At 52.4% G+C, this 16,720-nt stretch overlaps 1 protein-coding gene across 1 annotated transcript in view; it reads right to left on the bottom strand.

Moving 5' to 3' along the window:
• LOC119113935 (organic cation transporter protein) overlaps positions 1-16,720 on the bottom strand; it is a 43,420-nt gene extending 26,700 nt beyond the window's left edge. The window contains exon 1 of the mRNA XM_037238170.1: positions 16,496-16,720. The gene's annotated coding sequence lies outside the window, so the exon portion shown is untranslated. The remainder of the gene's footprint in view (positions 1-16,495) is intronic.

Here is a 16,720-nt window from a genome sequence, read left to right as displayed (position 1 = left end):
CGGGCTCCGATTCTGATCCCAGTTGTAGTGGTGACTCTGAGCCCGATTCCGATCCTGGCTGCAGTGGGGGTTCTGAGCTGTAAGCAGGTTCCGTCTCAGGCTCCAGGTGCGGTGATGGACTGGTATGCTTCGCACTTAAATTAAGAGTCGTTTCCTTCTGAGCAACGGTCTCCTTCTCTATGTCTTTTTCTGCTCCCAGCTCAGTACCGACCACCTGGCTCACATCTGGTCTTGGCTCGGGCTCCGTAACTGGCTGTTTGCCCTCGCCCGGCCCTGGTGCTACAGTCGTCCTTCCAGCCCCTGGCTCCGGCTCCGGATCAGTGAAACCTAGCTGCCCTGAACCTGCGCCAGGAGTCGTCGATCTCTCTTGTCCTGGCAGCGACTCGGTCGCAGGCTCTGGCTCTGGTTCCGTCTGATATGTCGGTTTCAACTCAGGTGCCGAATTTGGCTCTGGTTTGGCCACACACTCTGACTCTGGTTCGGCCACACACTCTGACTCTGGCTCTGACTCCGCCTCATCTTCGAGCTCAGACACAGCTACAAACTCCGACTCCGTCCCGTGCGCTGTCTCCCACTGTGCTTCCGACTCTGCCTCAGACTCCAGGTCTTGGTCATCTACATCGTCTGACTCGGCCTCAGGCTCCAGCTCATGGTCAGCCACATATTCTACCTCTGCCTCTTCCGCTGGCTCCAGCTCTGACACGAGCACAACCTTCAGTTCTCTCCCGTCCATTGGCTCCGGCTCGGGTTTCCCCACAAACTGCATCTCTCCCCCGTTTATTGGCTCTGGCTCTGGCCCCCAAACAAACACTGGCTCAACTGCAAACCTTTTCTCCGGTGCTGATTTTGGCTCTACTTTCAACTCTGACTCTAGCTGAGCCACAGATATTTGCTCTGGCCTGGCCTCTAGTTCTGTTTCTGTCACGGGCTCATACTCTGGCCCAGTCACGGCCACTAGCTCTGGCTCAGCCACGGCCTCTAGCCCCGGCTCAGTCACGACCTCTAGCTCTGGCTCAGCCACGACCTCTAGCTCTGGCTCAGCCACGGCCTCTAGCTCTGGCTCAGCCACGACCTCTAGCTCTGGCGCAGTCACGGCCTCTAGCTCTGGCTCAGCCACGACCTCTAGCTCTGGCGCAGTCACGGCCTCTAGCTCTGGCTCAGTCACGGCCTCTAGCTCTGGCTCGGCCGCGGAGAATGCCACCGGCCGCCACCCTGCACCCCACTCTGGCCCCAAAGCCGGCTTCGTCATGGGATGCAACCGCGGCACCGGCAGCGGCTTCTTCGCTAGACCAGCCCGTCGCATGATCTGCCACTCCCTTTTCCGTCTCGACGCGCAGCCGTCAGTCAGCACCAGGAACAACACCAGCACCAGCACCAGCGCCGCCGCTGCCAGCACCCTCAGACGCATTGCGGCTGAGCCTGTGCCTACCAGCGAAGACTGCAGAGCACTGCCCCACCCCGATGCGTGCCAGCTGCCGCCTTCGCATCGACCCGCTTTATACACGGCTGTTGAGTGGCACGGAATACACTCCCTCCTCCCGCTTCAAAGGCGCCTTGGACGGCGGCGTTCTGGTGTCACGCAGCTCCTGTCGGCTCAGGTCATTGCTTGGATGGATATGGTGCGCGGATGTGTTTGCAAATGCGCTGTTTACCGGACACCCCAGGCGACAGCGAAGAGCAAATGAGTGTATGTCCTGTCTCGGGTGAGTTTGAACAGGACATTGCCTTCCTTTTCAAAGAAGCTGATGCAATCAAAAGCTGCCGCTCCGCCCTTGGAGACGTCTTGCGACCTTGCCAGCCGGCCAGTAATTATTTATGAATGCGCTAAGCGGAGGCTGCAATCCTTGGCTGCATCCAGCACTTTCGAGAACGGGACCGTCGTGATTCCAACCGAGGTGTCAGAAGAGCGTGCCTGGAGACGCTCCGTCGCCGCTGCGCGGCTAGAGTCGGTCGTGTTGGCTGTCGTCAGGGCGTCAGTTCCGGTGCTGTCAGCCGAGATTTCCGTCTGGAAACCGGAGCGGGTCTCTGCCGCGGCCGGGGCAGCCACCTGACCGTGCGCTGCGATGGCGGGGGTCCGGGGTTCGTGACCTGTGGGGGTTAGGTCAACAGCTGGTCATGGCCGGCAGGCAGTCATGACCGACAATTCGTCGACTACCGTGGGAGGTACCATTCCGACTGGAGCTTCTGACTGACTCGATATCTACCGTCCCGTTATGAGGTTTCTGCCAGAGTCGCGATGTCCCTCCGCCATACGTCGAGAGGCGGAGGCCGCGCGCGAAGGCGCCCAAGCCGCCGCCTCGCTGGCGAGCCGGGGACGTTTCCTCGCGCTCCGATGCAGGCGGAGCGAGACGACGGAGCTGCACGTAAACATGCCGGCCCGGAGCATGGCGACGTGCCAGCGGCGCAGCTGACTAACGAATGCCGTGCGTCAGCCGCCGTCCGAACACCGGCGTCACCGCACCGCACCGTCGGAGAGGGCCGAAGGCGCTCGCGGTCCACGGCCGGCTCAGGCGCCTGCGGCAGCCGCAGCTCAGTGGGTGAACGGATGGGAGTCGGTCGAGTTACGGGGCGAAGGGCGAGCTCGAGCTCCCACGCGGCTATGGACCGTTCCACCCGGAGATAGTGCCCGGGGGCGTGGCCCCGGCGTGACGTGGATCATGTCGCTTGCCTGATCCACATATTGATTGGCGACTTTTTCCTGCGTCTGCAATGTACGGAGCCTTGGCTGGTTGCTGGTTTTCGGTGTTTGTAACCACAAGCATGGCTACCTCACCATGATCTTATCCACGTAAGTTGTTCGGTGCATTAGCGAGGAACATTATTTACATCGATAAGGCAGTAGTCTTAACTATATTCCTCGGAAAAACCAGGAGAATGGAGGTATAGTTAGGTTGATGATTCGGCGACATGCCTTTATCGAAAAAATCGGCTTCGACTTTTGCTATTGTTTCGATAAAGGCATGTTGCCGAAATATCAACCTCCTATATCTCCTAACTACATCTCCATTCACCTGTTTTTTCCGAGCAATAAGACGAATACTACTGTCTTTTCTATGTGACCTAATCTGTTCAAACCGGCGGGCCACCACGACTTGTTTAGATTTCCTCACACCGGTGTCGCCGAGCAGCACGACCTGGTCATTTCTCAAGTTCCCAAATATTTTAGCAGCTGTACTAGGTCATGGCGAGAAAAATGTTATCATGGTCTTTCATGAGCGAAACGGCACACCGTCATAATCACTGTTATAATCCCTGTTGTAATCCCTGTCATAGTCCCTGTTATAATCCCTGAACCTGTTCTAATCGTCCGCTTGACTTAACACGTCAGTATCTGCTGCCCAAGGCTACCGGGCTTATGATAAATGAAGCCACTGTTGTGACGTGATTCAGATACGATTACTGGGCTATATTCGTGCGGAGATCTGTAAAAGGTGTTGTGAAGTGGCCTATGATTGTGTTATGGTGAGCCAGCGCCGGGCGGACTGGGTTGAATTAAAACCGATAAAAGATATAATAATGACAGTTCTGTATGCTCGCATGCGTTTGATACTTACCGTATCGTGTCGTGCGTACCGAGTTGGACAGCTGTAACTAATGGTGTTTCTGACATAGCTGAATAACGCGAGTTAGTTCAATGTGAATTGGAACGAATGCCCCATGCTCGTATTGCAGAGCAAGGGACAAAACGAATCAATGTATCTCGCTTTGCAGTTTCTGCAGTCCTGAAGAAGCTGCGATGCAAAACATATCGAATCGCTTCTCTGGCCATTTTTCCATAGGTGAGTTTCATATATGAGTTTATATATGAGTTATATATTTCATATGTGAGTTTTCTATATGTATTTATATATATATATATATATATATATATATATATATATATCTATGCCTATTTACTCATACAAATGGAACAATGTGATCTCCAATTTGCGGCACAAGAATTAATATCTGCTTCGGGCGGCGGTGCCTACATGGAACATACTGATAACTATGCGCAGAAGTGAGTACGCCGGTGAACTGAAGACAACGTCGACTCCCGACGAGTGCACCTCGTCGTCAGAGCCTGCTCGATTATCGGGGGTCACTTTTTCAATCAGCAATGCCTGACGGAATTACCAGCCCAGAGTCGTCAGCGGGTGAGGTGGACCACCGCGATGTGCGCGGGTCAGGAGGTGCGACCGAGCCGACTTGCTATCTGGGCGGGCTCCCACCGGCGGGGTCAAGTGTCGGCACCTGTCCAATCAGTGGAGAGACAGGGAGCTCGTGCTTTGTCAGAGCGGCGGTCCTGGCGCGGTCTTTGTCAGAGCTGAGCGGCAGCCGACCGGCGATGGCTGGGATGTATTCCCTGCGACGGGCACCGCACGCCGGGGTTGGGACGGAGACGGGGAGACAAGCGCAGTGCACTTATTAATTCCCGCGCAGCGCGGCAGGGAGACCTTAATCAAGCGTTTGGGCCTTCGGCATGCAATGGATGTGTTGGAAATCACTTTTAAATGGAAATGATGAAGCGTTTTCTTGCAAGAGTTTGGCCGTGGTGGAGCCCGATTCAGTCAGTTACGTTTCTGCACGGTGCGGGATCCTGCAAACTTACATGACAAATCAAGATTTTATCAGACCTGATACGGCTCTCCACTGGATTCGCCCAACCATTTGGGAAAATCGCGACTTATCGCGGATGCGTATTTACTGCTCGACATAAACACTTGTTTGACACGGACAGGCATCGCCTGTCCCAATGAAAATAAAGTCAGTGGCGTTGATTTTGTACTATTAATCTTCCATCTGCTTTGCGCAGCAGGATATTGAGTTGAAGGACAAAGAGGTGTACCTATATGAATAGCAAAAGAGAAAATGGAAGCGCAACATACTAGAACTAAAACAAAAGCGACGCATGATACAAAACGTATGCCTTACAAGGTTTGTGAGGAGCGAAATGATGGCGGACAGTGTTACCCTCACACCATCAAACGAAGACGGATGGTGTTCACACCTAGATGACATGGAAACTTGTGCAAATGGGACCAAATACGTTTGGGGATCCAGGTATTTCGGTTTTATGAATGAATTGGTACGTTTATAAAGCATGGAAGGTTGGCAGGCAGGCAGGACTACTGATGAACCGCTCGCACCAGTTCATGAATCACGTTGTTTGAAAACTGACTCAATTTGAACCCGTCCAAATCGAGCCCGTTTTCAAACAAACAACTCGAACCAGCTTGTGAAAAACAAAAACAAGCAAATCACACAAAATTGTCAATCGAATCGAGCCGGTTTGTCGGGTCTGCAAAGTTGATCTATTGCGGTCGACAAATCGTTAAAACCAATCTTTAAAAAAGGCGGCATTGTACTTTTCCCAGTCGATTACTGGTTATTATAAATTTGAAAGTGCCAAGCTCGCCAAGCGTTTCTGGGTTCGTGGACTCGCTAAGTGATTACAAATCTTATATCATTCACATACATCATTCAAATGCCTTCACGTCCGCAGTTTCCCCCACTGCTAAATCTGGCGCCAATCCTTAGAGTCCTCCCGAAACGGCGAATTTGTCGTACGTCTTTCAATATGCATGCCCACTCACGCACGTTGACCCACACTTTTGTCACACTTCGGCAGGCTCTCTCCCATGCCCAGCGGTGTTTGTGCCGCGCCTGTGTGACCGCGGATCGCCAGGATCTGGCTCTGGTGTCAAACCGTTAGCAGCTTCAAAGATAAAAGCTCTTCAGCAGAGAGCGTGACACGCTGGGCCGGGCCCGGCTGCCGAAGCCACATTTCCGACTACTTGACGTTAAGACGGGCCCAGTCAGCGACCTTGCTCGTTATCAAACAGAAAAAGAGGACTTATAATAGCATTTGGATGCGTGCCAAGGAAGCAGCAGACCGGAAGGTTGCGGGCTCGAACGGCACGTCAGTCCCCGCGTGCACGTGCCAACGATTGGCACGTGCTGCCGAAGCCTCCGTCCTGCACCGCCCCCCCCCCCCCCCGAATCTCCCCTCCCCCTCGCAGTCGTGTTGGCATCTGCGGAGTGGCTGACACCGTCCGGGGCGGGCTACGAGCAGTCGCCAAGATGAGCCAGGTATTGCAATGTTCGCGAATTCTGATGGAGAATGTCTCCTTTGTTGTGGTTCTGGTTGGATCAGCTGGTTCAGCATTAAGATGCCCTTTCTATGCCGTTTGGCATCCATGAATATGTTTGTCATTTATTGAACGCCTTTCTTTCAGATGTGACAATGGCAGTTTCAAGTACAAAACAGGCATTTCTGGTACATTCGTGCGCATTGTATACAGTCTAACGCCTTGATCGGCATCAAACGTTCCTATTTACTTTCTTTTCGAGACCACACGTCTGCCACTGATGCAGCCGCAGATTGCAGGCGCACCTTTATGATCATTATCCTCTCATAATTATTTTTTAAAGTGATACATGAGATTTTATACCAGAGAAGGAAGACATGTACCATTGCTCCTCTTAGTATTCCCCTGACTGCACTACTGCACGCGTTTCTCAGTTTCTAATCCAACTAAGGACTCCGTTCCGAGTCTATTTGAGACTTGGTTTGTCACCACCGGTCCGTGAGATCTCCAGATCTGACGGGTCTATCGTCCTTCCCATAGACTTCAGAGAACGCTCATCGCGTGATGATATGCTCAAGATACACAGCAAATGCCTGGTCCGCTACGCACAACACAGAGGACACCGATCTTTGATCTCCCTGACCAGTCTTTGACCTCGCATTCGACGGCAAGCCGCCTCAGCATCTCCGCTCGACCGGACGCCGTCCCGCGTCCTCACAGAAATCGTCTCACAGTCCTCAGGGACCGCTCACAGAAATAGTTCCGCGAGAGGTATGGCAGGCGGGCCCTGTACGCGGCGCGAAATAAAGCGAGAGGCGCGGCATGGAAACCAGCAGCCGCCTGCGCCGCGGCGGAATAATCCTGGAACGCGCCTGGAAAACGCCGACTTCCACTGCACACACATCTGTTCCCTCGCATTCACATTCAGTCCACTTCCACAGTGGCATTTGTACGCTGTGATGCGATGAAGTGCGCGGCTCAGACAAGGCCGACGGTGCGAAGGCAGGGTTCTGCCGTTGCCAGGGCCGCCGACTTGGCGAGGGGGCGGGCTTTAGCAGTGCCCCTGTGACTACCGCCTGTGGTTTAGCACATACGCATTAGGGGCTCCTTTGCCAGCATCGAGATGGACACAAAACGGCACGGCGCTCACCACCTCAGCGCCGCCGCCACGGAGTAAAACATCGTGACGACAACAGCATCCAGTGGTCGCCTTGCACGGAGTGGGCGGTTCCGGCGGCCTCACGCGGACACAAGTACATGATAGGCGCCACGCGGACACAAGTACATGATAGGCGCCACGCGGACACAAGTAGATGATAGGCGCATTCCATCCGACATATGGCTCGGTCACGTATTTTTGCCGGCTCTCCGGGCTTTGGTTGCACTACAGCAATGCTCACCGCACCCATGGTTTACTCCATCCGGGAAGATACAATGGCGCATCAGAAGCAGAGTTTCACATAAACAAAAATAAACCGTACATATGTTGACGTAGAGCAGCAGCCATGATTGCTGGGCCCCTCAACATCTGATCACCGCGAATGCCAACGCAAGGGAAGACATCACTAACAGACCCACGCGGACGCCTAACGACGGCGACAGAGGATTGATGAGAATGTTGAATGGGGGCTGTGGGTGCGTCATCCGCCCAGTCGTGTTGTGCCAAACCCGCCTCCGATAATGCAAGCAAGCGGTCAACAGCTCAGTGTCGCGAGATTGATGTATGCAGTTCTGGGAAACAACTCTGCTCACCGCATGATGCTAGTGGCATAGGCAGAGGGAGGGAAAGGCGACACGTCTCTCTCCCCCCCTCCCCCTTAGGTCACGATTTGAGGGCCCGAGGTCGTATAAAGGGCCCCCGGCCCGCAGGATCGGGCCCTCAAATGCCTTTCAGAGGACCCTTTGCGCTGATCGGGGGCCCCCCGAGTCGATGAGGACCCCTGTTTCGTTTAGACACCATTAGTACCAACCAGTCAGCTCCGTAACAGTCCAGGCCTGAGGGCCCATTGCCCATTCAGGGCCGGGCCCGCAAGTTACGCTGGCCGGGGCCGTGAGTCAGTGATGGCCCCCCTGCGTTAGCCAGGGGCCCAGGGCGCCTAACAGGGTCCTGTGTTAGCAACGTGCCTCGAGTCGGCCAAAGGTAGCGTTTTAGGGGTCCCGAAGAGGAGTTCGAAAAGGCCCCCAGGCCCGATAGTAAGGGGCCCGATTTGAGGGCCCAAAGGGCGCCGGAGGTCGTATCAAGCAGTCCGGCCCGCGGGACCAAGCCCTAAATGGCCCGTCCTACGGCCCTTGGCACCAGTTGGGGAGCCTGAGTCGATGGGCCCCTATATTGGTCAGGCACCAGTACGGACAGTTGGATCTGTGTCAATCAGAGCGCTGGGTGCCATTTCCCAAGCAGGGATGAGGCCGGGGCCAAAGATTAGCAATAGTCGGGGCCCTTGAAGTAATGAGGGGTCGCTTTGACATCCAGGGTCCCACATTGCCTGACAGGGGTCCTGTGTCAGCAAGGGGGCCCAAGTCTGCCTGCGGAGCATTTGCTCAACAGGAACAGGGACGGGGCCCTGAATGTCAGAGGGCGGCCTCTCACATTGGTCGGGATCCACTGACAGTGAAAGAATATCCAAGAACTTCCGATGATGGCCCACAATGAGAGAACGAAGGGGCGTTGTGTTTGTCAGGGATACCAGCAGCAAGCGGCGGTCCTCCACCCAATTTCGGCCAGAGACCCCTTGAGCCGAAGTGGCGTCTGTTTGGCAATGATTGGAAGCCCGGCGGTGGTAAGGAATCATTCTGCGTTAATGAGGAGCCCTGCGCCGATCCGTGACCAGCTTCCCGGGTCAGAGAGTCTCCCGCGTCATACAGGGGACCAATGTACGATGCACCCCCTGAGGGCCCCCGGATGAGCAGGTCGCTGCTCCCGCGTCACCAGAATGGTAGCCGGTACACAGCCCGCGAGCTGGGATAGAATGGTCCTTCAGCTTCTGGCCGGGAGCGATAATGCGCCCTCTAGTGACCTCCTGTGACCTCTTGCCTAACCCAAGTGACCTCTTGCCTGGAAAAGCTAAGAGGTCTGTTTAGAGTTCAATAGGGTGAACGGAAATGACTTTTTTCATCCGCCCGTTGGCCGCCGCCTGGTGTTAGTCGTAGGACCGACCACCCGCCGCCGACGGAGACTGCAACGCCTGACGTCGGGTTTTGTTCTGAAAACTAGTGAACGCGCATGTAGCCAACCACACCTATCTCATAAAGTTTTGAAAACATTTTTGACCCAGGCAGAGTAAATGTGAAAAGGATAATATTTCAACCGAATTGTTTGCATCAAACGTGAGATGTCAGAATATCCCTATTGTTCCCTGTTGTTCCCTGTCCTTTTTGTAGATAATGGGAGGATGATTATTCTAAAAGCTCCCATTCAGTACCAACAAGCTGGTTGAAATATTACATTTTTACATGCACTGTCTCATATCATATGTTTGATACTCAGCTCCGAGGGAAGGTTGAACATCAACATATGAACATGGGTTGGCCATACTGATGCAAAATTTTGGCACAATTTTGGCCTACAACAAACGTTCATGACGCACTCAATATGTCTGCAGAAACCAGAAAAATTCCAGCAAAGCTCTCGAGTGCTGCCTGGTTAGAGGAAGTTCATAACCGTTTGTGAAATGAATAGCAGCAGCGGTTTATATATTGTAGGCACTCACTTAGTGCCCGGCTCCTTCAGATTATTGACTCCTAAATGCAAACAGAATTGCATCTTCCGGTGGCTTCTGGCTTAAAAAAGGCAAAAACGAAAAGCAAAGGAAAGAAAATCGTACCCCTTAAAGCCAAGAGGGCCATATCCTATAATTTCTAACGTGATTCGTTCACTTTTAATTTGGCCTTTCACCAGGAGGCGGCCCTTTGCCAACAGTGCGCAAAGGGCCGCCCGCTGGTGACAGCCCCCCCCCCCTTAACAAGACCCTGGCTGCGCCCCTGCATGACACGCTGGGCTCGGGAGCGGTGGCTGCGGTAGGTTCGCCCCACTCACTTCAGGTGCACACACACCTGAATGAAGTGCAGCTCTGTTGCCCCCCCCCCCTCCCCCCCCCCCCACATGTTTCGCAGGAACGGGCGGACGGAAGGTTGTTAGTTGGAAGGTTGTTAGACGGAAGGTTGTTAGTTGGAAGGTTGTTAGTTGGAAGGTTGTTAGTTGGAAGGTTGCTAATTGTTAGACGGAAGGTTGTTAATTGGACGTGGTACTCGAGAGTGACGCGAGCGACGCGGCCCGCCGTAGGCTTGCCCCGACACCCTAACGACGCTACACTTTGAGAAATGGCAGCTGAGAGCAAGACCGCTATTGCCGTTAAGCCCCACATTGACTTTTCATAAAGTGAGTTTTAACGATAATTTTAAAACGCAGGGCGCGATGAGTTTGATATAACGTCCCGCAGACTCGCATAGTATTTCATTTTCTTAGGCATTGTTTGGTCCTTTTCAGAGAGCGTGATGTGAGTCGTCCCGTACGCTTTTGGGGAGCACCAGCGACTGAAATGACGCTCTGGCGCCATGGCGCAACCGGGATTCGAACCCGGACCGGACGAAACCGGCCCCAACCGAACGTAGGGGCAGAGCGCTACCACTGGGCTATTACGCCCCCTCACATGGCTTGGTATGTGGTAGATGCGCTGCTAAAAGTGGGCTTGGCACACGGTAGATGCGTTGCTGAGAGTGGGCTGGTCTGCGGTAGATGTGTTGCTGAGAGTGGGCCTGGTCTGCAGTAGATGCGTTGCTGAAAGTGGGCTGGTCTGCGGTGGATGCGTTGCTGAGAGTTGGCTGGTCTGTGGTAGATGCGCTGCTAAAAGTGGGTCTGGCCCGCGGTAGATGCGTTGTTAAGAGTGGGCCTGATCTGCGGTAGATGCGTTGCTGAGAGTGGACTGGTCTGCGGTAGATGCGTTGCTGAGAATGGACCATGCAATAAAAGGATACATACAAGCGCCGGAATATATCTCGTGCCGACCAACCGCCCCCCTGAGCCACAAACGGATAATGTGTGATGGCAGTCAACATCTCAGCCCATTTTGTGAATGTTAAGCGATCATGTAGCTGCGAAAAAAACTTCAAAAAAGCTGCTTTGGATCTGAGCCTCGTAACTGAGAGCAATGCAATGCTTATGTACGAAAAGCACCGCCCAAAATATTTCATAAACAAACAAGCACGCCATCGATGTGAAATAGCATCGTACAGATATGGCATTTCAAGGAAGTTGCGTACATATTAATGCAATTTGGCAGTTCATTTCAATTTGAGAAATCGCATACAAACACTGCTGCCGTATCGCTGATAATTACGCAGAGGAGTATCTTCGCATGACAATGTCCTGGCGAAGCCACCATCCGGTGCCCGCCGCTACCCCAGAGTGTAAAGGGGGAGATACGGCTCCGCGGTGACGGCGACTAGAAACAATATCGATATCGAGCTCAGCATGTGGGACTTCGCTTGGACATAACCCGACCGACTCATAAGATGTACAGTGCATGCAGAGTGCATGCACAGTGCACGGTGTATAGTGGGCGGCGCCGTTGAAGAAGCCATATCGATCCCGTCGAGTGTTCGCCAGCAAGATAGTCTTAAGTCACCAGCTATCTGACGAAGCTCCCCCGCTTGGTTAATGGATGATGCGGCGCATCGCTCATACCGCTATTTGCCTTTGCTCACACGCTGAGCTGACTTAAAAGCCGACACCAAGAGCACGCCGGTGGTAGCAGACTACTTAGATCGTCGACGAATGCACTGTCATCCGCGGGACGTTTATCTGCAGAGGCTCCGCGCGAGCACCAAGCGTGACAATCACGCCCGTTGCGGCTGGAAGTCAGCCAAGGTTCTCCTGCTTACGTAACAGCGGTGTTGAGTGGCTCTTGTGCGGTCATACCAGGTGAGGCCTGCCGGCGGGCTGCTCAGACTATCATTTGGCGTTCAGAATTGTTCTTTGCGTATCCCGCCCACTAACATCGACGCCACAAGCATTGGCATTCGGAAATCTGACATGCATATAGTGATATTCAATAAATGCCTAAAATGTTATATTTATATGTATACACATGTTTATACACACACACATATATATATATATATATATATATATATATATATATATATATACATAGATATTTGGCTAAAACGTTGGCGGCACCTTGGGCCAAGTTAATATTGAGAGACAAAAGCCTTGGCCTTGGCTGGGCTTTTGTGCCCAAGTTACCGGTGCGTAGTTAGTCAGTAGCTGGGTACATATGTTATCATAAAACAAATTTAGAGCCAATTTTAACGTTTTTTATGTGGTGAATCCGATTTGCATAAGGTGATGATAAGAAATCTTTCGGAACGTATCGTAATAAGCGAAATCACATCTTGATCTCAGGTAATCGAATAGTTTTAAAAAGGTACTGAAGTGGGCTCTCAAACCTGGCAAAGTACAGGGGCAGTGTCCAAAGTGCCTTGACACGCGCACGGGTGGCGGGTCAACTTGACCCCCGCCCCACTACCTTGAAGGTTTTTACGGACTTATTTCCGAACGGTGCCGCGCATTCACGCCAAATTCTGCATAGTTGTAGACAATTAAACAGCAAATATTTTGGTATCACGAATTTAGATGTAACTTTCAAGGTCGCTGACCTACGACAGATCAAAGTCAGGCCATGGACTCAGAAAAGACAATTTCTAATTAGTCACTCAGTCAGATGCAACAGCGGAGTTTTAGAGGATGTTATGCATCTATAATCCGAGCGAATGACATTCAACTGGCCACCCGGGCGCCAACATACACTGCACACATACACAACATACACTGCAACATACACTACAACATACACTACAACATACTCTTAAGTGCGGCTGGCCTGGTGAGCTACGGTCAAATGTGAGTCTGAAATGCAATGTAAATTCAAATGCGCTCACATCGCGAATAGCGGGGAGTGCATTGCTAAAAGCTGCAACGCTTCACAATATCCTGTGCATCCCCCAAGACTAGGTCGCGTCTGGTTGCTTATTTGCGTTATCATTGCTCTAAGAAACACGACAGGGACCACCAACCGCCTGTCTCCAGCCACAAGCTGTTAATCTCAGTTTGGAAGCCCTAGAGCACTGGTGAACTTGCCATGTGAATAATAATCTCATGATGGAGTTATAAAGGCTGCTATCCTGAGGTGCGTCCTTAAAAAAGGGTGTCAAGTTATCAAAGGTCTATGGAGGCATCGAAATCGTCATCGCTCATTCAGTTCCACGTCTGGAAATCGCGCCAGAGTGCGCCTATCGAAGGTGTGGCTGCTAGAAGTATTGTTTGTTGTCGTTAGCCCAGGGTAAACAGAATCTCCGGCTATAAAGAAGAGCTGTCCCCCAAATGCTCGTCCTAATTTGCTGAAGCCAACCATTGGCTGTCCACCAGGAACTGGCTGCCAAGCAGGGTCAACGTGAGATGCCCTCAGCACCAGGCTCGTGCCAGTAGGCAGCTGTAATCCACTGCTAATGCCGACTTATTTCCATGTTAAGTACATATCCCCATGCAGCCCTTCATCAGTCAAATCTTTGTATGTTGACGCAATCTGATCGTAGTGGCTTGCCTGCATCACAGTAAACAACCCAACACTGAAGTTGAGACCCACACCCTACACCCCAGTATAGTTCGTTGTGCCAAGCCTGCTGCTGCGCCGAAATTCCAGCTGACTGACTGGACCCCGCGGACAAACCCGCCTGGTAACCAGATGTCATCCTACGCTTCTACAGGTGTCATCTGACTCTTCTCCAGGTGCCATCTTACTCTTCTACAGGTGTCATCTGACTCTTCTCCAGGTGTCATGTTACTCTTCCACAGGTGTCATCTGACTCTTCTCCAGGTGCCATCTTACTCTTCCACAGGTGTCATCTGACTCTTCTCCAGGTGTCATGCTACTCTTCTCCAGGTGTCACCTGACTAGTTTTCGCTTGTCACGTGAATCTTCAAGGGGCCCTGGTCCCCTACTCTTATCTCGCGCCCGGGTGGGCGGGGGCCAATTGACCGCCTCCCCGAAGGCTTCCCCGACATGGTTTCGGAACGACGTGGTGTAGCCGTGCCAGTTCTTGCATAACTGTAGACATTGTAATAGCGGATCTTTGGTATAAAAAGTTTAGATGCAGCTGGCAAAGTATGCAAAAATCAACAAACAAAAAAGCAAGGTAGACCTACGACAGGTCTAATTTAGGCCATGGGTTCGGCAAATACATTTTTGGGGGAATCGTTCAATCTGATGCAGCAACGTAGTGTTAGACGAAGCATACGTTTCTGAGGTAGTCTCTTAGATAACGCAACAATTAAATTTACAAATTCCATTGGCCTGAGGTCAGGAATAAAGGCGAAAACCAACCCGTTTTTAACTACAGAACTTCCAGTACGGGATAGTTCGTGGCGCTCATTTCGAGTTTATTGATAACAGGAACCACATCATACATCCATCATTGACGCCTTAAAGGCCACCGTAGGTCACTGACAGAAAATGACCTTGCTCAACATTTTGTGTCTAGAAACATGCTGCCTAGCGAAATCCTTGACCTCTATTAAAATGCAAAAATCAAAGCAGCTCGTATGATTTTGGTTGCCGTGACCTGCAAAGGGTCAAACAAGGTCACTTACCTTAAATAAGCACCAACGGCCCTTTGCTTAGAATAGGTACTTAAGTTCTAAGACCACTTTGGACAGGAGCCTAAGGGTTAACTTTGTTTGACCTTTTAAACCCGAAGATCATGACCTAGAAACCTCAAATTGTGACACGAGTGAGTACGCATACAGATCAACACACCCTGCGAATTTGGTGTCTCTAGCTTTCTAAATTTCTGAGATCTCAGCGGGGTCAAATTGAACCCCACCCTCATCCGAGCAAGGGGTATTCATCCAGCCACCCGGGCGCGTGTTTAAGCAGCCAGTTGACTCCTTTACATCTAGGTGCTGAAAAGGCAGAGCGCGTGCTCTTTACCAAAGGCGTTGGGAGAATCGGCATCATCGACACGGTAGCGGGATCTAAGCCGGTCAGTAGGGCAGAGGTATGGTCAAGTGGGCAGGAAACATTTGGAGACGTCTTTCAGGAGTCTCCAAATTGGCAGAGCTCCTCGGTGGTCAAAAAAACTTTGAAGATCTCGAGACGCCTGGGGGCATCGACGTTGTGAAAGGGGCAAGATGCAGCCAAGAGTGCCGGCATTGGTCGTGGGCCTCCAGGAAAGTCGGGGACCGATCGGCGTGCAGGGGAGGCCCGGACAAGTGTCTGACCAGGGGACCATCGGTCGAACACTATCGATATCTCATGCGTGATGAACATTACTTCCCTAGCGGGCACGGCAAGAGGTGAATTTTAAGTAACCTGACATCATTTTTGGAATGTTTTGACTTCTCAGGACATAAGGCAGAGCGGTGAACCTGGATTTCGTCACGACTCAGGAACCCTGAAGCTTTCGTGAGATTTGGACGCAGGACTACAACACAGGAGAGTTAGATCAGAAGAAAACAGAAGAGACAGAGACCCGAAAAACGGGAGGTATTTTGGGTGATCGAGGTGTACCGTCAGCTGACCAGATCCTTGCCGGTCGGGATGAAGAAAGCCCCCTGTGCGTTCTGCGGCTTCGACTATGAGACTATTTGAATGACCTTCTTTCAAAACATTTTTATGAATTCGTACACAGAATGGTTTCTATCCCACGTACTAGTATCACAGGAGCGCGCTTTGCTGGGGAGAATGACGTGACGTCTGATGGGAGAATGACGTGACGTCATGACGTCTCACTACTCGTGGTGCGTGTTAGCTCACGGATGGATGCCCGGTGGAAAAGCCTTCGGTCACGGTAAAGCATCGCGCTCTGCCACGTCTCCCGGTTCCCAGATCGTTAGTTTAAATCTGCATTCCTTAACCCAAAACTTGGCGTGGCTCTCCTAGCCCCGGCATTCCCCGCCCGGCGAAGTTAAGAAAAGGTTGGGATATACCGGTTGAGATTAGACTTGCTGATGATGAGGTGAGATTGATGAGATAGATGAGACTGAGATTGCTGGCCGCAGTGCCACCCCAACTTTGCAGCTGGTGTCGCCAGTGCCACATCCCGCATCACATTATCTGCGCCTGTATCTGCGGCGCCGAAGACGTCTTAGCTGCACTGTGCCGCAGCCACGGCGCTAACAGGTGAACCCACATGTAAACAAACAGGTGTATCCACACGTCAACACACAGGTGAGCCCACACGTCAACCCACACCAGCAGCGTTTGCAGTCGCGGCGATCGGGCCAAGTAATCGCGTTCAACTCCACAAACAAAGCGAAATGGGACGAGACTTAGACGTGATTCCGAAGCATGAGCTGCTGAAAACGGCAACACGCTTACCGAAAAGCGACAGCAAAATCATGCACACGTCACGAGCGCAGCCAAACTCACTTGTTCCCGAGGCAGCTTTAAGAGGCTCCGATCTGCAGCAGCCTGGCTTAGTATCGCTCCGAGCCTTGGTCGAACGATCGCGGGGCGATTGCAGGACCAGCTCCCAAGCGGACCCCTGCACAGACTGCTCCCGGACGTCCGGCACGGTCGGTCCGCCCCGCCCTGTCCGCCCGAGTGAGACCGCTCCCGGCTCCCGGCCGTCACGGGCGCGCGCCGGCTCCGCCT

Source organism: Pollicipes pollicipes, unplaced genomic scaffold (genome assembly GCF_011947565.3).
Source record: "Pollicipes pollicipes isolate AB1234 unplaced genomic scaffold, Ppol_2.1 Scaffold_7262;HRSCAF=8765_pilon_pilon_pilon, whole genome shotgun sequence".
NCBI classification, from domain to species: Eukaryota; Metazoa; Arthropoda; class Thecostraca; order Pollicipedomorpha; family Pollicipedidae; genus Pollicipes; species Pollicipes pollicipes.
Note: the sequence above shows the minus strand (reverse complement) of the source record. Positions and strands in the feature narration are given on the sequence as shown.